Here is a 22,406-nt window from a genome sequence, read left to right as displayed (position 1 = left end):
AATTATTTTAACATTTACATCAACTAAAAAACAAAAAATATGAAGACATTTTATACTGCAGAGTGAACTTTAGAAAATTTAACAAATGAATCCTCATTATTGTTTGTCTTGTTGGAACTACTAATTTTTGTATCATTATTGCTATTATTCTTTCATTGGTGGAGATTACAGTTATTGAAAATTTAATACAGATAAGTATTATCTGTAAACTTATACATTTCTGAAATTCTTTCAAAACTATGCACTTTAGCCTAATATTCTGTACAATTATAAAAGAGTGCTTTTCAACCTTCCTAATGCTGCCACCTTTTAATACAGTTCTTCATATTGTGATGACCCCCAACTATAAATTGTTTTTGTTGCTACTTCAGAACTGTAATTTTGCAGCTATAATAAATCAGATTGTGAATATCTGATATAAGATTCCCCCCCAAAGGGTCATCACAAACAAGTTGAGAACCACTTTTTAAAAGTGACCTTTCTTTATTATGCCACTGTGTGATATATAGCTGGACAAATCTGACAAGGAATTTCAGGTTGTTCATAAATATGGGGGATTGAAATTGAATTGCCAGTAATACCTTACTTTTAATGTTTACAAAGACTTGAATATAAATGTACACATGACTATAATCAACTTAATATTTTATATATGTCTGTTCATCTTTTAAATATTCTACAATTAATATTTGTATAAAAGTAAGTTTAAGTTGCCACCATTAGTGAAAGCTATTAATAGTACTTGCTCTTCAGGCTGAATGTTTAACAGGACAAGCATAATAGAACAGTTAGCTCCAGCATGATACAACTGTCATGATAGAAGAAATGCCGTGGAAGAGAATTTAGAAGTAATTAAGTGCTACCTGAAATAATGTGATAGCATGCTAGGGATAGGAGGATAAAGAATGTTCTATATTCAAAGAGGACCTTATATGAGGGCTTTACGTATCTAGAGAGGGAGATGATTTTAAGTGACTGAAGATTCCATTGATTATGTCATAAAGTTGATGTAGATATGGAAAGTGATAAAAGACTTAAAAGTTAATATTTGCACATTGGAAATTCAGGATTAGGAGGTCCACAAATTTCATTATGGACCCAGAGTATTGCCGGAACCACCAAGATTAGATTAAACTTTACAAATCCAGTTACAATTTTCAGCTTTCCACTGTGTTTATCTTATTACTGATGATTTACAATGATATATAAAACTCTGTATTTAAACACAAATCATTTTAGTCATAATCTTTCATTCTGACAGGTAAATTCATAAAAAAATAAATGCCAGTTCACAGCACTATTATAAAAAGAAGAAACTGTAATTTTATTGTGTGTTAAACTATAGTGACTTGTCTGTCTAACAATATTATGGTCACATGGAAGTCACATAAACGTACCTGGTGTTCATTAACACTCTCTTCAGTGAAACAAATTGAGGAGGAAGCAAAAGGACTGTGTTTATAAGTCTATTAGAGCTGCCATAAAAAGATGTCTTAGTCTTCACGGTGTATACCATGGAGGCACATTTGCTCATAGTCTTAGAGACTCAACTTGGGTTACAGAGTGCGTATCCCCTAGGATGACAGATAACTGTCTGTCTCCATACTTGGCTTGGTCTCTGTACCTGCCAGTCCCTGGCATTTCTTTTTCTTTCCGAAAGGATAAGCACACTACTGGATAAAGCTCCTATTATTACAACATCATTTTATCATAATTGTCTTCTTTTCTCAAAACTTTTTTGACAGCTGAATATTACTCCATTTTGTAAATACCCCACATTTTCTTTAACAATTCTTTGCTTGAAAGACATTTAGGTTGTTCTCAGTTTCTGGCTGTTATGAATAAAGCCGATAGAAACACAGTTGAGGAAATGTTCTTGTGGTGGGATAGAGTCTTGTTTACGTATATGCCCTGAAGTGATATGGGTGGGTCTTGAGATATATCAAGTCTCAGTTTTCTGACTCAAACTGTTAATAAAAATGATGGCATCATGAAATTTGTAGGCAAATTGATTGAACCAGAAAAATCACTCTAAAGGACATAAGCAGGACACAGAAAGAAGAACATGGTATGGACTCACAAGGAAATATTAGCTTTAAAGTAAAAGGTAACCGTGCTACAATTCACAGACCTAGAGATGTTAAGTAACATTAAGTGCTTGGGGAACCCAATTGTCATCAGAGTGGCTTCATCCAGCAACTGATGGAAACAGATGTAGAATCCTACAGCCATATGTATGGTAGAGATTGGGGAATTTTGTGGAAGAAGGAGAGAACTGATTGTAGGAACCAGAGGTGTCAAGGACACCACAATAAAGCCCACAGATTGAACCAACCTGGACACACAGAGGCTCACACAGACTGAACTGACAAACAGGGAGTCTGCAAGGCCTTTGACAGTTGTGTCGCTTGATCTTCTTGTGGGATTGCTAAAAGTAGGAGTGAAGGCTCTCTCTGAGTTTTTACTGCCTTTTGGGACCCTACTTCTCACACTGAGTTGCCTTCTCCAGCCTTAATATGATGGAAAGCTCCTTGTCTTACTGCAGCTTCATATTCCATGTTTAGTTGAAATTCTTGGGAGGCCTGCCTTTTTATCAATAGAAACAGAAGAGAAGTGGATGGGAGAGGGGAAAAGGGAGGTGTGAGAGGAGGAACTGAGAGGAGAGGAAGTAGGAGAAACTGCAGCAGAGATGTAATAATAATAATAAATATAATATGATACTAATGAAAGCTTTACTTGAGAATACAGTCACACTTGTGGTCTTGTAGTTTAGGGCTTCAACAGTGGACACAATTTACTCTGATTGCAGATTCCACTTACCAGTGAACTTGAAGTGCCAACTACTTGGTGAGTTCTGCTTTCCTATCGAAGAAGTGTATCCATTCTGGCCTGATATAGTATTAGAGTGCCATCCTTTCCTCCGTTCTGTTTCTCTGTAAAGAATACATTCTTCCTTTATGCCACCCAAGGAATCATATAAAATTTAAGGGAAGAAAACAAATATGAGTAGAATTGTCTTCTAGTAATTGCCTACTGAGGAAATAACCCATTGTAAAATCAAATCAAAACAACAACAACGAGAAAAACAAAACAGCAAAAATGCTAATTACTATCGTTTTCAGAAGTTTTCATGGAAATCTTTTTATTTTAATGAAAAATAGAACTTAGTTGTTATTTACAAAGATCAAGGCAATACATTTTGGGGCTAATATTTAACATTCTCAACAACTGTACTACATAAGCAAAATCTTCTAAGTTACTGCAGTCATTTACAAAAATCTGAAGAGTAACTGACATGAAAATGCCTTCAGGTTTGAGACATCAATTTGGGAACTATGATATTGAACATATGTATTTAGAGTTTGTGGTATCCTTAAGGTTTTTTTTGTTTGTTTGTTTTTGTTTTTTTTGTTGTTGTTGTTGTTTTTTGTCAAACTTGATATGGAAGCCCAAGGAATGGCTTTGTTTAAAGCCAGAGGAGAACAAATTGCCAAAAAAAAAAAAAAATAAGAAGAAAACCCTAAATGTTGGTGGCACTATACTGAATTCCCTGTACACAGAAAGAGTAAACATGCATGGCTTCTGCCTTCATTTGGTTTATGCCTTCAAGGAAAGAAGTTAACTTTGTTTTCTCGTATAAAGGATATAGTAGAATCACTAGTCTTGAAGAGTAAGTGCAGAGAATATAACCAGTTAGTTTGAACAAAATATTCTCTAGCTTAAAGCCAGCTGGTACAAAAACAGCTTATCAACAGAGTCCAGGACTTTGATGGCTTATGAAGGCTGTGCAGAGACACAATCTCTGCCTTTAGCATCCAGGAGAAGATTATCTTTCAGTCCTGTTTGATATAAAAGAAGAGTAAGAGCATTTGAAGGAAAGAAGGCTACTAGGTTAGTTGGGATCATTTTTAATTTTGCGGCTGACTCCAAAATTCATATTAACAATGAATAACAAGAGCTACTTTGATTTTAACTGCTCTGTACTTGAAGTGTGGTTGTTAGCAGACTTCAGAGGTCTCTCATTCAATTGAACCTTAGATCTACCTCCTTATTCCACCTTACAAATACACATGAAACTCATTGTGAGAAGTCAGCATGTACAGTACTTGGAGATTGATTGTGTCATTTGCAAAACAGAATTAATCATTGTTGATCCCTTCTTTCCTTCTCCCCTCCTACTCCATCCTTTTATTCTTCCCTTTCTTCCTTTTTTCCCATATTAGGGGATGAACCTAGACCATACCAAACAGATACTGTATGACTAAGCTTTTATTTCTAACCATTTAATATTTTTCTTTTAAACTATCTCTCCCTAAGTTACTGTGGTTGGAATTGAACTGCTATGTCACTAAGGCACAAATTCAACTTTTTTTCTGGCTGTTCTTTATCACTTCTATTTCTTAAAACACAAACCTTTTGGATGAATTTGTTCTTGACACCATTGGATGTATGCTTATTTATTCTAGATATGCTTTTTTGCTCATTCAGAATATTAACATGTTCAGATCTTCAAATATTTAAAGATTGCCATTATGTGTGCATTGAGTAGTTTGTCCTTCAGTGTAAATATCACCAACTTTCAAGCAAATCTCAGGTTACAAGACTTTCATTACTTTATCCCTCCTGCTGGTTCCTCTCAAGGACATATCCCAGAACATTAATTTCTTTGTGAAGTTTGTCTCTGGATGTGTTTTCAGGTGTGTTTGCAAGAGTGTATATACATTGGGACTAGATGTTAGATTGCTTTTAAAAACCCAAGAAAATATCATTGAGTACATATCTGTTTGTCTGGAAATCTTCTTTATAGAAGTGTATGGTTAATATAAGAATATCTTTTTTGTGTATATGCATACATTTTTAAGTAACATGAAAATAGCTTAAATGGCAGCTATAATCCTTATTAAAAAAAATAAGTAAATTCTCTACTTGGTAACTATTGGGTAGCTTAATTTTTTAGGACAGAAAGCTTTTCCACCATTACCTTAACTTTAACATTATTGACTCACTACTGGAGAATTCTAATTCTGTTCTTGAGTCCATGCCTTTTCAGTCTTCCTACTACATCACTAAAGCTGTTATTTTAAGTCCAAATGATGCCACATCAAAGGATTATTTCAGAAAACTTTATCATTCTCCATCAACTCCAAGGTCACATCTAAACTCCTTATCTGGCTTTCGAGATCCCTCTGGTCACCTCACACCATGCTTTCATCACTCAGAATAAATGGATTTTATGCCCCAATGAGGGGATTGGGAGAGATTAAAATAAGATAGCTGTGTTATATAGAGAATTACTCAAAGTTACCTGTAGCACGAGTAATACAAATCTAGAGTCAGATATTGGGGTTCAAATCAAAAGCCAGAAAAGCAAAGCAGCCAAGCACTAGAGAAGTCTTACCTCTACCAAGCCTGGGTGACTGCAGACTAAGCAGACTATATTCCCTCTCGTGCTGAGATTAAAGTTGTGACAACCCCAATACTGGGATTAAAGGTGTGGGTCACCACCTGCTGGATTTGATTCTGTATTGATCTTGCTTAGGCCAAGGTGTTCTTGAACTCACAGAGATCCCTCCGCATCTCTCTCCCAAATCTTGGGATTAAATGAGTGTGCCACCGCTGCCTGAACTCTAGTGGCTTAGCTTTGCCTTTCTGTTCTTTATGCAAGCTTTATTTATTATTTTTTCTATAAAAATTATTTTTCTTTATTATTTAAAAATAACTTTTCACCTGTAAGTATTTGATTTGCCTCATGGTTTCAGATAATTAAGACAATCATGGAAGGGAATGGACATGGTGAAAATAATCCAGATAGTTAGTGCTCAATAATTTTCACACTTTAGGGTCCCAGGAAGCTAAGAGCAGAGTGAACTTAAATCATTTATTATAATTCTCCAAGGCCTGACACCATGAACCCACTTCTGACAACCAGGTCCTAAAAACTCCTAAAACAGTACCTCTGACTATCTGACAAGTCATTAAAGATGCAAGTCTATGATGGGACATTTTATTTTGAGATCATGACATCCATAAAATAGTCGTATGAAATGATAAGGGAGTAGGGGAAGTTATTGTTTTAGAATGACTTTTCTTGCATAAGTACTGTATTCACATCACTTCTCCCCCACTTTCTTCCATCCAACTCCTTCTGCGCTCCCCCTACTTCCTGTCAAAACCATAAGCTCCTCTTTAATTTGGTTTGTTGTATGTAATACATGAGTAAATGGTAGTGTAGGCATGCATAATACATGTATATAAAACCTACTGAACCCATTTAGTATTGCTCATATGTACAAGTGTTTAGGAGCTGACCAGTTTGGATTGGTTAACTTATCAGGAAGCTCATCCCTGGAGAAACTCATTCCTCATCTCTCTCCAGACATTGGCCTCCTGTACTACTTAAGCTAGAGGTGAAAAATTATATATCCATCATCTACATTAGCATGTCTTACTTAGGTAGCAATGCTGTTGAGATTGCATGGGTATAGCTCCCTGCTTTTATATAGAAGACTCTAGCAGCAGGTAACCAGGTTCTCAGGTTCCCACAATCTTTCTGCCCCTCTTTTGCAGTGTCCCAGTGCTGCATGAATTCATTTTATTTGTATAATTTGGGGTCGGGCACCCTCACTCAGTCACTTATCCTCTGCATTTCCACCAGTTGTAGATTTCTCTATTGTTTCTGTCTACTGAGAAAGAAGCTTCTTTGTAAATATATTTATTTATTAAAAATTTCCACCTCCTCCCATCTTCCCATTTCCTTCCCTTTCCCCCCACTCTCCCTCCCCCTTGCTCTCCAGTCCAAAGAGAAGTCAGGGTGCCCTGCCCTGTGGGAAGTCCAAGGCCCTCCCCAATCCATCCAGGTCTAGGAAGGTGTGTATCCAAACAGACTAGGCTCCCAAAAAGAGTCAGTACATGCAGTAGAATCAAAACCCAGTGTCATTATCATTGGCTTCTCAGTCTGCCCTCACTGTCAGCCACATCCCCCAACTAGGTCCTTGGGCAGCAGAGGAGAGGGTGCCTGAACTAGCCTTCTCCCATAGCCACACTGATGAATATCTTGCATATCACCATAGAACCTTCATCTGGCGATGGGTGGAGATAGAGACGGAGACCCACATTAGAGCACTGGACTGATCTCCCAAGGTCCAAATGAGGAGCAGAAGGATCGAGAACATGAGCAAGGAAGTCAGAACCGGGAGGGGTGCGTCCACCCATGGAGACAATGGGACTGATCTAATGGGAGCTCACCAAGGCCAGCTGGACTGGGGCTAAAAAAGAAGCTTCTTGATGAGGGAATCCAGTTAGAAAATATATTAGTTTAGTGAAATGGCAGTAGTGCTTTCTCCTCTATAGTCTGTGTCCCCTGCAGTCACTCATAACCTAAATGTCCTTCAGCCAATGAATAGATAATGGAAAGATGGTACATATTCTCAATGGAGTTCTTATAAAGTTGTAAAGAAAAATGGTGTCTTGAAATGTGCAGGTAAATGGTGAGGTGTGGAAAGCATTATACTGAGTGAGGTAACCAGACCCAGAAAGACAAATGCAGCATCTCTAACTCATTTGTGCATCCTAGCACAGAATCTTGAAATTTGACTGTGTCACCTAATGTCAACAGAGAAGCCAGGAAAGCAGAACAGGGCTGCGAAAGGATGGGGTGAAGAAGTCCTAGGAAGTCGTAGGGGAATGAGAAGAATTTTGAGCTTAAGGTTTATTTTCTTTAAATTTGTGTGTATTTTTGCATGTTTGGTGAATGCATGCCTGTTAGTAGGTGATTAGAAGAGGACATATGATTACCTGAAGCAAAGTTAGCATGGTTGTGATCCACACAATATGGTACAAGGAATGGAATTCTGGCCCTTGGGAAGAGCAGGAAGCACTCTCCTGGTCCAGAGCCCTAGCCCTGAGTTCTTATTTACTCCAGTTTCATTTTTACTCATGTTCCCCATTTCCTCTTTATAAGAAAAATAGCAAATGAGCAAAAGCAGATAATGCGGGCCTGGAATTTCCATTCCTTTGTGTGAGAGCCCTGAGGAACATTCGTAAGTACCTGGAAGAGCTGTAGAACCCAGCTTGTGCCCCCAATTTCTAATTCTTTTGTATCCTAAATGTAGTAGTGCTTGGATCTGAGGAGAGGTTATGCTTTCATGAAATTCAATTTCTTCCTCATTTCTATTTCTTTTCTTCTCTATCACCCTATATGTTTTCCCCTGTGAACGTTGCTTGAGCTCAACTGCAATGAAACACAATGGAAAATTACACCAGAAGGAGAAATGGCTAAGTGATTCCTATTCTGGTTGGAGTTTATTGCTTGTTTGCCTTTGGACAGTGGCCTCTTGTGGGGACACAAGTAGAGAGACCTTCATAGCTCATGAGTCCCAATGTGATGCTTTGACCTAATTAGTTTATTTTCACCACTGTGTAAAAAGATCCTAGAGGGAAAAAAATAGACCTTTCCAGGTGTGAGCTATTACCCTGAAATAGCTTTTCCCACCTGCACACGTCTGTGATCATTGTCCATTAGTAGATGTCAGAGGACACATTGTCTTCTATCCAGGACACACAGGACTCTCAAACAACAAAAAAAAAAGAAACCAAAAACAAAGCAAAAAAAAAAAAAAAACAATAAAAACATGTGATATACTTGAAAGGTAAAAAATACTCTGATTTTATCTTTAGGGGAGAAGTATTGATAATACATCTTGCAAAGTTTAAGTTATCGTATAGAATAGCAAAGTGACACATTTGATATTAGTTACCCTCCACTCACTCCAGTCAACATTGTGTTTTTAAAAATCTAGCAGTTCATGATATTTACAAATAACTAGGTACCGAGTAAGAAAATCACCACTTTTGTGTAGTAAAATATAAAAGGCGAACCACACTGATGGTTCAAGTAAATAAATAACTTTATTTGAAAATTAATTGTGCACTAGCACAATTTGGAATCCATCAAACTTATATTTGCCATAAGTAATAATGAAAAACAAAGAAAATTGAAATATGATCTATGCTACTCACCTGCACACCAGTTCTTTCTGCAACAAATTATTGCATGCAACCAGCCTCAGTGGGGCCCACCCTCCACTATTTGCCACATGCCGTTGTAATGGGGTGAGTCTGTTTCTTGGACTAACTAGGCAATGGATGTGTTTTCCCAGATGGAAACTCAGAATTGGTAATATATAATCATTTGATACCTCACCTAATCAGATGAAAGGATTAGGAAAAGATCCTACAGTAGAATGTGAGTGTTAAAATGCGGAACTTAAATACAGAATAAGTAAAAATTAGGTACTGAGCACATGCCCTTGTAGTACATTGGCACATCCTTTGGATATATACCCAAAAGTGCTTTGCTGCGTCTTGAGTAGGTTGTTTCCTAATTATCTGAGAAATCGCCATAGTGATATCCAAAGAGGCTGTACCAGTTTGTATTCTCACCAGCAATGGAGGAGTGTGTGTGCCCTTTACCCCACATCCACTCCAGCATAATTTGTCATCAGTGTTTTTGATCTTGGATATTCTTACAGGTTCAAGATAAAATCTCAGACTTGCATTTCTCTGATGTCTAAGGATGTTGAGCATTTCCTTGTGTGGCTTTCAACCATCATACCACAAGGACATGTGGTCAACTATGTCCATAGTAACAGTATTTGTCATAGCTCAAAACTGGAAACAACCAAAATGCTCCTTGACCAAGGAATAGATAAGGAAAATGTGGTACATTTACACAATGGAGTTCATAACAGGAAAAAAAAAGTAATGACATCTTGAAATTTGAGGGCAAATGGATGGATCTAGAGAACATCATATTGAATGAATTAACCCAAACACAGAAAGACAAATATCATGTACTCACTCATAGTGACTTTTAGACATAAAACAAAGATAAACCAGCCTACAATTCACAATCCAAGAACCTAGACAGCAAAGAGTACCCTAAGGGAGACATACATAGATCTAATCTACATTGGAAGTAGAAAAGGATAAGAATGCCTGAGCATGGGAATGATGGGAAAGAGTAGAAGGGGAGGGGAGAGGAAGAGAGGGGAGCAGAGAAAAATACATGGCTCAATAAAAAAAAAAATTATAAGAACACAAAAAAAGATTAGGAATCACAGTGCTGGTAAACAAACTAAGATCCTCTACAAACAGTAATCCAAGCAAGACTGTAGTTACTATCACATGATCTAAGAATGAAATCTGTTCTTGCAAAGATAAAGGAGTAGAAGAACAAATAAAAAGCTGGTAAAGTATGGAGAACGTAGGTCATCTCATAGCAAAATGTGATCCAGACTTAGAAATTAAAATTAATTTGTCATTCTGGGTTGCCTTACCCAGTCTTAACAAATGCTGAGATGTGTAGTATTACTACAATTTGATATGCCCTGTTTCGTTGATATCCATGGGAGATCTGCCCCTCCCTGAACAGAAATGGAGGAGGGATTGTGGGGGGCAGGACAGGGAGGAGAGGAGAGAAGGGATCCTGCAGCCAAGTTGTAAAATAAATAATAAAGATTTTCTTACACTCATATAAAAAAGAATAATTATTATGTGTAACGTGGCAGTTTAAATACCATAAGAAGTAGTAGTAGGTATTTATATAAGTACAATAGTTAGTGTATATTATTTTTATATCTAGAAATGGCAAACCTGTTGTTTTGCATTTCATCCATAGATCGGAGCAGAGAGATTCTCAGTGCATAAATGCAGGTTTTCTAGTATTCAAGACCCACAAATTCTTCCATTTTTTTCTCTTCTTTAACCTATGCATCCCAAATCCTTTTCCCATCAAGTGGCATGATTTTAGTTTCAATCAGCAATGATGCCCTTCAGGATGTTGTGTCTACAGAATGCCAAGTGGGGGCAATCTGGCCTTTGGTGACATCAACTATCCCTGATGACACCCCCTGGGAGATCTACCCTCCAGCCTGGCCTTTGGTCACTGATCCTTGCAGTTACCACTACAACCCTTGGTCCTCATTTCAAGGACAGGGTAAACCTGTTGGCTCTCTGCAGTTTTCATTGGGGAATGAATATACTTCTCTATACAGTTCTGGGCTATCAAAATTTCATGAACCCTTCTAATAATCCCTGACAACCAGTCAGACTTTCATTCAAGGGCTCAAATTAATCTCAGGTTTTGTCACTCTCTTTTAGCATGTGGACTTATTTTGTAGGTACCACCCTCTTTCCTAGTGAAGTGACAAGTACATTAACTCCCCCACCCCCATATTTCTTATTCTAAGTTATAGATTTGTTTCCTGGAGAAGGGGCACATTGAAGAAAAAAGCTTTCTTACTCATGTTACATCTTCTCATTATTTTGAGCTATGAAACTCCAAACATAATTAAAAAGTTGCTTCGTTTGGATTCTGTGTAAGTCCTACTTGAAACATTGAGCATAAGGCATTCTAACTGCTACCCAGATAGTGAAATGGTGCAAAAAAAATATGTCAAGAAAAAATAGATACTTTTAACTTAAATAAAATAATCTACTGGAAATAATTTTTAGGTAATAATATTTAATTTTACGTTGATGTGTATGCAGATATAATATTTAAAATTGCAGTACTATTTCATCTTCTTTGTATTGACTACTAAATAATATAACAAAGATGCTTCTAGACTTAAAGTAGTTGTTTCCTGCTTGCAGTAAGCATTAAAAACATTTGAAATCATCACATTGAATGTAAAACTGCTTAGACAAATTCTGAATGACTTAAACAAATATAGTCCAGCTTTATCTATTGGTGAGTATTATGGTGCCTCTGAGAGTGCACTTGAACAATTAGAAATGTAAATGCAGAGATTTGCGATTGCACTACATTATATGGGTCTACAAGGCTTGGGTTCGTTTGATAAAGGAACTTAAGACAGATGATTTGGAACCCTTGTGAGCAGAGTAATACTTGCTATTATTATAAAACTACAGAATTATAGAAGAGTCATCCCCTTAAAACATAAGGATTCATATCTATGAAACAATTTTAGTGTGTGATAGCAAGCATTTACTCCTCGGAGTCTCACAACATCGATAATAACAGTCATTGAGTAAAAAATAACTTTATATTATTTAGGAGACAGCCATAGTGATGGAGCAATTTAATGATGTTCTCCTGGAATATCCCATGCTCATTGGTAAGATTCTTGGTATATCCACTTTGTAATTATGGTTTCACTTTACTAAGCCTTAAATAGAAGTATTTCATATAGGCTAGTCTGAATTATACTTCCAAAATATAAAGGGAATAGGTAGAATATTAATACTAGATATATAAGTATGTAGATGATGGATGAATGGATGATGGATGGATGATGTATAGACTGATAAATAGTTATAAAGTATTTGTATTTTCTCAAAGAATTTGATAAACACTAAATTCAATTTTTATTGACTACTTTTTGGTCATAATATAATAAAAACATATGAAATTTATGACAACAATCCCTACATTCAGTTTGACTAGAATTTAAATTGCTTATGAACTACTTAAGAAGGTCTTCACCATTTAATCAAATAGTGATGGGGTATTATTTTCAAGATGAAGGCATCTGGTTTCTGGAAAAGTATATACAGTTTTCTGAAAGACAGAAACACATGTATCCCCCTTCCTCAGCACCAGTTGTTCGGTCATTTCTTCATGTTGTCTAAATTCCAATTGCTGTGTTGGTAATGGTATTAAATTGTGTGCAAAAGTAAAGCAAATGGATATCACTTTCCCCAAACCTATATCGTGGTAGTCTAGTGGTAAATAGCAGATTCACTATGACATTTCTCCAGAAACACTACCATCAATATGACTTTGATCACTGATGACTCCAATGTCTATTATACTGTTGCAGTGTAGAGGAACTGCAGATTCTGTTCTCAGATTTAGCTGTGCTAAGTTTTTTTCATTACTGCTTCATGTTTTTTCTTGTGGTCTTGCCAAATGGAATTTGTGCAAACATACACATACTTTTCTTTACCTATGATTGGACTCAAATTAGGAGCTATAAGGCTATGAATACATTCAGAATCCAAAGAATTTTATCAGTATATTTCAGTTCCTAGAAGCCTGGATAGAGCATATAATATTACAGTGATAAGTTTAAGATTAAAATTTGTGAGAACACCTTTTGCTGCATTATAACTACCAAATACATGAAGACACGGTACATAGCACCAATTTAATTGGTTCAGAAATGCTGAATTATTTCATATATGGATAATTTTACAGCCATGTTAAAAATGAGCGAAGCTCTGTAGAACCAGAGGTATCTTAATCTGAACTCTGATGTTTTCTAGGAGCATGAAATTGTGCAACTTATTTTTACTTCTCCTTTACATAAATTTGCTCACTCAGTTTTTTCAATAATGTTAGGAAAATATGCCTAAAGTTAGTTGGAGACGTTAAACTCTACTGATATTAAGGAGGTATCTGACCATGTCATTGATAGCAGGACAGAATTCTTACAAATATTATCATTTAAAATAGTATTATACACACATTTTTTAAAAATTTCTTGCTGAAGTAGTTTGGTTCAGACTGCTTATTTTCTTTTCCAGGAGAAAGCTCTTTGACTTGAAGTTTATTTTATCAAAGTCAGAAATTACTTTAATGTTGTCAATGAATTATAGAGTGGATTTCACATTTTTATTACATAAATAATGAATATAACCTTTGCAACAGTCTGTAAAATAATAAATGCCTTATAAAAATAAATGCGCATCTAACAGGCATCCTAACAAAAATGGTACAGAAGAAAAATCCTCCTTTATTGAACACACAATTAACTCACAGAAGAATTCCCCACAAATATTTAGAAAATAGGTAGCTACTGAGTTCAGCAAATAGACAGATTTGGAAAATATGGTAAAATTATTTTGCTACAAGGCATAAGTGTATTAAAAAGTGACGCATGTGCTTAAGATTGATGTGATATTTTATATGCTTTCCATCACTCTGAATTTTATTCTAGTGCCTTACCTGTTGTTGAGAGTCTATGGATAATACCACCAAATTGTCAACCAGACAGTATCTAAGAACGGTCTCCATATCTTTATCCACATATTGCCCCTCTGTTAAGAAACTGACTTTCATGGAGGCTTAGAACTAAGAATAAGATCTAAGTTTTGAAGAAAAAAAAAAAAACTCAGACACTGATATATTCAGATTTCCTATGCAAAAGAAAATGCATCTCAACAATTCCTTCCCAGAAACTGTAAAGAAATAAAATTGCCAGCATGATGTGACCCCTCCATTTCTTATTCAGAGATGGGACCCTCTAATGCACTCTCATACATTGAGCTGCCCCTTTACCATAAAAACTAAAGCCAACTTTAATGTCTGAGTTCATCTTCATTAACCAATGGGCCCAATGCACTCAGTAGGCATGTTCTGTGTGTCCCGTATAGTGATTGTCAAGAACATTTAATAACAATGGCTGAAGTGCTGTATGCTCTGCCTTCTTCAAATTTCTATTTCTAAATTTGAAATTCCCTTCATTATTTGGCTAGCTAAACAATAAGTGGATATTTGAAATAATTCCATGAGTTGGAAAATGTCACGCAAAAATAAGTGGGAACCTAAAAGTCAGCAGAGTGAAAAAATAGCAAATCCTCTTGGACGTAACATACAATTAACCTATTGAACCTTGTGATTTACATAGTTGGAGAGCAATTAATTGCTGGGTGTGTTTATTGCAAGGCTCATAAAAAGATTTTTGCAAATACCTGTTTGAGGAGCCACACAAAAACACAGGATGGCTTGTGATTGCATCTAACAAGCACTGGCTACATAAGACATCGCTGTCATTTGTACCAGGAAGCCAGGTTTATTGGCCTTGTGTACTGATTATTTCTAGATCTTGTTTTAAATCAAACGTAGGATCCAACGTTTAACCTTTAATTGCTTGGGATTCTAGTCGAAACTAAATTGATTGAAGGTTGAGATGAATACTCTGTCATCACCATCCGTTTCTTTGTTCTGTTTTATTTCCCTGAGATAGCATTCAAGAATAAACAAGAAATGTATACTTGCCCTGAATTTGTCTCTGTTTCTTATGTCTGCACATGGAGATGTATGCTCCTTATCACTTGCACGTCCTCCTGGGATACAGGCTCTGAGTCATGAGGAACTCCAGAGCTACAGCAGGCGGGTTTGATGGACAACCTGGACCTTGATGTCCCAGAGCAGCCGCCCCTTTACTTGCTTTTTATGGCTAATCAGGGTCAGGTGTGCCTTTGAAATTGCTTTTCTGGAGCTGCTTTTCCACTCTGTCCCTGAAGGCACTGTTACTGTGGCTGATTGAAGAGTGGGGTAAATGAAGAATTTCTACCTTCAAAAAATCTGATGGAGATTTCCTTCTTTTCCTGGGTTCCAAGCCCTCAGAAAACCTAAAATTTCGTGGGTTAATGAACTACACAGAAAGAATTTAAAAAACAAAACAAAACAAACAAAAAAAAAAAACAGTGGTCACTACACAGTATGCAAGAATGTGTTCCACACATATGGAATTGCAGGTTTATTCAGTGGAGAATTAGATGTTAGCACCCTTTCTATCCTGCTCAGCCTCTCTGGCTGTATAGTGCCATGGCTTTCTTCCTTCCCATTGCCCATGTTCCCCCAGCTCTGCTATCTTTCAATAAATGACAATTTCATTTTTAATTGCATCTATAATTCTTCTCAATGCTTGAAAAGAGTAATCACCTTGTTCTTCAGTTCTAAACCCTTCAAAGACTTTCAGGACTGACAATGAGATATAGTCATTGCCTGATTCGTTACTGTACATTGACAGTTATTGTCCACTTTTCCCAAGTTTTCATTGTTTCTTTTTCCCAGGTCTTCTCTTTATTTTTTTTCTCAATTGGAGATATTTTGGAATTTTGGAATGGACATAGTTTGTTGTGTGTCTCTAGTTAAGAACTTATTATCTGGTAGGCTTCAGTGAAAAGAATGCTAATGGCAACCCTCAGTCATTGTGACAACCAGAACTATCCCACATGATTTCAAACCCAGTAAATGTGAGTTGCTTCCTTTCAAGAACTGGCCTTGACTCTTATTTGCCTCCTGGCTTCCTGCTTCTGTTGATAATTCTGTGACTTGCTTAGCCTGAACTATTTCATCCACATGATTATTCGTTGGGGGATTAGTGAAGTTACCTTGATGTCTAATTCAAAGAGATTTTACCTTCTGCCTGAATTGCAAAAGGATATTGCAAACGTTCTTCAATATGCTTAATACATACAAGACAATCTCCTCATGTGTGGTGTACTAGCTGGTTTTGTGTGTTAACTTGACACAAGCTGGAGTCATCTGAAAAGAAGGTGCCTTAGAGAGCGAAATTCTTCCATAAGATTCAGCTCTAAGGCATTTTCTCAAATAGTGATCCGTGGGTGAGTGTCCAATGTTCGGTGGCTAATTCCATCCCTGGAGTGGTCATATTGGGGTCTATAAGAAAGCAGACTGAGCAAAACCAGGGGATGCAAACCAGCAAGTAGCTTTCTCCCTGACTTCTGTATCAGCTCCTACCTCCAAGATTCTACCCTATTTGAGTTCCTGTCCTGACTTCCTTTAATGATGAACAGCAATATGGAAATATAAACCACATAAACCCTTTCATTCCCAACTTGCTTTTTGTTCACGGTGTTCCATTGCAGTAATAGTAACTGTAACTAAGACATGTGATATATCTATTTTCCATACTTAATAAGTTGCCTTCAGTGTTGTATTAACCATGCTGAGTTGAGTTGAAGCCACTTACTTTACTAGAACCACTCTTCAGCATCTCTGCCATTTTCCCACCACAAAAAAGGTGATAAATCAAATCTAAGTCTTCTAGTTTTATTAGACTTTGAGCTATTCACTAATTTCCACCTAAAGTGCCAAATATACATTACTGATTTTATGAGGTCAATATATAGATCTAGTTACTGCCTAGAATTGTGATTTTCCTTTTGCTTTGTCTGTGCTACCTAGGCATCTGTTGACAGTCTTAAAGTCAACATCTACTTCTCATTAATCTTGTTTCCTAGGGACCCAGGAAGAATGTAGTGAATTTTCAAATCATTTCCTGTGTAAAAAGGTACACATTCAAAATTCTGACTAACACGTCCTAGTTTTATGTTTGATTCAAAGCAGTCTAGATCTAGACTATCACAATATTGATTTGAAGAGCAAAGGTTGGGTGAAAGGAGCTTAAAATATTAAGACTGCACATACTTAATGAGGTTAATTTAACTTTTTTAAAACAATTGCTGAAGTGCCATTCTATAAAAAAACTAACTTCAAATGCCAGGGAAAGTTTGATATTTTGAGGTTGCTGAGGAGTAATGGTTTGGAGCTCATGAAGAAGGGCAATGGCACAGCTCCCGTTAACCATCAATGGAACTCACATGGTGAGAGCTTCACTTACGTCCGTGGAAGCATGACCTCGACTGTCACCGCACATGTTACTTTTCATGGTGAGTGATTTTTCCTCTAATTTGAGGCAATTTAATTTTCTGCCCACTTCACAAAGAAATGTCAGGCTGAGTGACTGGAGCATTGATGTTGAACGTCTCCACACAATGTACTCACGGTAAAATTGATTCTGTTGTCCTTGGTATGACCAATGAAAGGTAAAACCCAATATTTTTTTATTACATATTCACCTTTGAAAATAAGAATTTGGACACAAAGTTTAGTCAGATGTCTTAGTAGAAATATATACAATTAGGAGGAAAGTTATTAACTTAATTATTGGCTAAAAAATATTACTTGTATTCCAGTTTAATTTCTAAATATACTCTATGTAAATATAAAAAAGCTGTTTGAAGTTTGTGGTTATTCTGTGTTCATAACACCTGATGGTTGGAAGGCAGTGTCAGAAATGAGCTCTGTAGTTTCTCTCCATGAGTTTGCATGTCAGTTATGCCATGTTATGGTGCATCAGTTTTCTTACTCTTTAATTAAAAGTACTTGAATTTATCCTTTTCTTCCTACTGGTTGCTTCATCCAGCCTTGTTATAAGGGGAAGTGCTTCATCTTGCTGTAACTTGCTATGTGATGTTCAGTTGATATCTTCGGAAATCCTTCACTTTTTTGAAGGGAAATGGAGTAATGGTGGTTCTGAGTGAGAGAAGAGGTGGGGGAGGAAGGACTTGTAGGAGCAGAAGGCAGAAGCTGGCTGGGATGGAACATATGAGAGAATACATTTTCAAAAATTAAAAGGTTCTTGAATTACTGTCACAGAAGTTTGTTGTGAGGTGTTTTAAAACACAATTAGAAAATGATAAATGTAAAATAAATATTCATTATTTCATGTGATTATAAATATATTACATTAGTAAACATTAGTTAAATCACTGATTAGCACATTGTGGTTTTTACTATTCTTGAAATATATTTTTACATAATAGCTTTCATTATTTTATAGACACCTATTCACTAATCTGTATGGAATATTTTTCTGTATGCCCTCTTTGAACTACACACAGCTATTTAAAAAAGTCCTTTGAAGGAAGAGATCAAATCCTAGTGAATTCTATATTTTATCATAGAACCAGTTTGGCAATAGTAGACGGTCAGAACATATCTCTCAGCGCATTGATCTTCCTTAAATTAATCACTGCACTTTCGTGTTACCTGTACCTTTGAAGCAAAGGTAAGCAGCCATACTTATTTATATCCCAGGGCCATTCATCTTTTGTTTCTCTTAACAGAGGAGCACTTTTAATTTTAGCAGTGACTGGTTGTTTAAAACCATTCAGATCTTGTCTTCCTGCAAATGTCTCTCAACATGATTCAGTAAGTAGAGTTGAATACTGTGACTGAGGTTTTGAATTTTATTACATACTGTAGTTTGTCCTAAAAAATTAATATTAGCTAAATATCCATACCTCTGGACCTTAGAAATTTTCTGCCTCCTTTTCTGAATGGATCTCTGATCCTAGAGGTGAGTAATGTGATATAGACATTCCACATAGAGGTGAAAATTCCAAAGCTTCTTATTGTCTACACATTATGCAGTTGTGGTTTTCTTTGTTCGTTGTCATCTCTCTCAAGATAAAGCTACTCTAATGAGGCCTGAGTGATACATTGATCTACTGCTATAGTAACTGGTCAATAGGAGTCATTTCATGTCTATGTTCCTTTATCATAATATTAGTAATAGGTTTTCCCTTAGGGCCCATAACCTGTCTACTGTAGACAACATGGAATGGGTCTTAAATTTAACTAAGAAGTAAGAAAGGGTTGAAGGGGAGAAGAGAGGCAGGGAGGGGAGAAGAGAAAAATGTAGAACTCAATAAAAATCAATAAAAAAGATAATAAAAAAGGATAGTAAAAAAAGGAGTAGTTGGTTACTCCTATACCATTTGTACCACTGTTGAACCTATAGATATACGTTGCCAGGAAGATCATTATTGTAGGTCACGGGGTTCCAAACCAAGTGAGATTGATCATTCTTCTCTTCTGGTAGCATGCACAACTCTACCAGCACTAGTAGATACAATGAAGTTTCCAGCTACATTTCTTTATGTTCTATGAAATGCGTATGTGGTGTCTTCAGCAACAAGGTCTTACTATAAATTTTTCAGGAGTAGTTAATAACCTTGAGTCTGGTCTCTAACTCAGAAACTCTAAATGGATGTATATTTCTCTGGTTTTTATATATCATCTAGAGTTTTAGATATTTGGTCTTGCAATCATTTTCTGTTGTATGGAATGGGAGATGACAGAGCAAATACTTTGAAGTTTGCCATTAAACTAATACACCAAACAAGTCATTATTAGTTATTAAGCCTGTGACGATGGAATAAATATAATTTCTCTTGCGATCCTGTCACAGTATTCTTCTGTATATATGTTTTTATCTAGTTCTCCATTTAAAGCAATAAGCAAAGAGAGTTGAATGTCAGGATATGATTTTATGAAACAATGCATATTTCATTAAGGATTTTATTCTTTCATTAAGGATTACTTACTGTACAATCTTGAGAGCCAATATTCAGGTACCAGCATCCATGTAAAAGGCTAGATGTCTTGCCAAATGGTAATTCAGAGGGATCTTATGTCCCAGTTTTTCTCAGAGAGCTGCACATTTTGAATATTTAAAATCTTTTTAAAATGATAATTGAATGAATTAAGGAGAAACTATTTTTTTTCCATTTTATAAATTGAAGTTCTTTATATTAAGACTCATGATCACGTATTTTAGAACTGAATGAACTAGGAATCAGTCTTAGGAAGTTTGTCCTTGAGATACTTATTTTAATTGTCAATGTTACACGGTCTAGAACCACATGGACAAGATGTTTTAATGAGGGATTTTCTAGATTAGACTGGCCTCTGGAATTGTCTGAAGTGGATTGTCCTAATTAACCTTGATTGTTGGAGAAATAGATGGAGAAGGGAGCCGCTTGTTCATTCCCAGCCACTAGGCTAGCTCAGACATGAAATAATCACACAGAAACTGTATCAATTAAAACACTGCTTGGCCCATTTCTAGCAATCCGTGCATCACCACAAAGTCATGACCTACCAACAAAGTTTCAACATGTTTATCTCTGGCTGTGGCTCCATGGCTTCTCTCTCTGACTCTGCTCTTCTTTATCCCAGCATTCAGCGTAGTTTTCTCTGCCTAGTTCTTTTCTTACCTGCCATAGGCACAAAGCAGAATTTTATTCATTAACCAATAAAAACCACACATAGACAGAAGGACCACCCACACCAAAGAGACAGTCTAAGAGCGGGTGACACCATTCTCTGTCCTCCAGTCCTAGACTATATGAATAAGGAGAACCTGAGCTGATTGTTTATCTCCTCTGATAGCATGCACAACACTATGAGCCAATTTGTTCATGCTATATGGTATCAGTGTGTGGTTGGTTATTACTACAGCATTTGTGCTACTATTGCACCAATTGGCCCCTCTTGCCAGAAAGGTCATTTTGTAGCCCACAGAATTCACAGTGAAGTGAATTGATCTATTGTGGAAAGACTCTGCATGAGAATGGATGACACCATTCTCTACCTTCAGTCCTAGATTATATTTTAAAAGGAAAAACTGAGGTAAGAACAAGAATATATACATTCATTGATTCCCTGATCATTATAGAAATATGTGACCAATTCCTTCAAACCCCTCCTGTACTGACATTCCTACTAGGTTGGTCTGTAAGTTGTTACCATGCACTACAATAAACTTGCTTGCCCAGGTTGTTTTTGTCATGGTATTTTTATCAAAGCAGCTAAAGACAAAACTAAGTCCCTTTCTTACTAACAATACCGCAGTGCTGTTGGTCACCATCAGCTGGAAAAAACTAAAACACAGACAACAACAACAAAAAAACCCCATCTATTTCATTTCCTAGTCTTTGCTAATATCAGGTATTATAAATATGGGCACTTAAATTATTGATGAACTTGGAAGAAATTCCTCCTGTGATTATAACTTTTTGCAATTTAAAATAAAGTAAAATATATGTTATAAGTGGAACTTATCCCCCACACACACACTTTAGGACTGATACGTAAGGATGCTGTGTTTTGAGTTTATGCATTCATGTTGCATCTGAGAAATAAATCAGAAAATTACAGAAGAATCAGAGAATCTATACTTTTGAATCCCTAGAACAGCTTTTGACTCATTGCCAACAAGTACCTTGTCTTTGAAAATAATAATATTTTGTTTAAGCCAATTCTTGTTACCTTCATCTTAAAACCCTCAACAAATGGAAATAAAATTTCCATTATCTAAAATATTTTTGATTTTTAAAACTTATTACATCGCAACAGTTTATTTCTTCCAATTAGTATCCCTAATTATTTTTATTCATCCTGAATTTCTTCTAGGTTCAACATACAATTGGGAGAGTTTTTGTGTTTATACATGCAATTAGTTTTTCTTGGATAGACAAGAAATAGTAATTCTAATTTTCCAATTCAGTTGTCAGTGAGCAGTTGACAGAATTAGATCACACACCTTGATTCAATTACTACATTGAAAAAATTCTATATTGCTTTGATAAACTATGAAAAACTTATGTTTTAAAATATCTTAAAAGTATAAATTAGTTCTATCTTTGATCCTTTCAATCACATAATTATCACTGATAGGCAAATAAATGTGCTTCAGTTCAAGACAGAGTCATCTTTCCACTTTATATTGAAATTGAAGTTGATTAAAACTAACTAAGAAACAGGTAATTGTCGTGACCTTCACAGGATCGTGTAAAATGAAATCGCACAGGAAAGGATAAATTCTCAGTCTCTATTGTAGACTGTCTTCAAGCAACATCATACCTATGAAGGAGGACTTGCTGGACCTTTGCTATTTTAAGACATGACACCTTGTTCTTATCTCATCTCTATCTTTTAAAGCAGAGTGTATTTGCATTCACAAGCCTTGCTGAGTTACAAGACCTAGGGAAACTTGGAT

General features: G+C 36.1%; 1 protein-coding gene across 1 annotated transcript in view; it reads left to right on the top strand.

Moving 5' to 3' along the window:
• The window catches only part of Kcnd2 (potassium voltage-gated channel subfamily D member 2), a 500,479-nt gene that overhangs the window by 169,252 nt on the left and 308,821 nt on the right, over nt 1–22,406 (top strand). The gene's annotated exons all lie outside the window — the stretch shown is intronic.

The sequence above is a fragment of the Chionomys nivalis genome, chromosome 1 (assembly GCF_950005125.1).
Source record: "Chionomys nivalis chromosome 1, mChiNiv1.1, whole genome shotgun sequence".
NCBI lineage: Eukaryota > Metazoa > Chordata > Mammalia > Rodentia > Cricetidae > Chionomys > Chionomys nivalis.
This window is presented reverse-complemented; position numbering and strand designations above follow the sequence as displayed.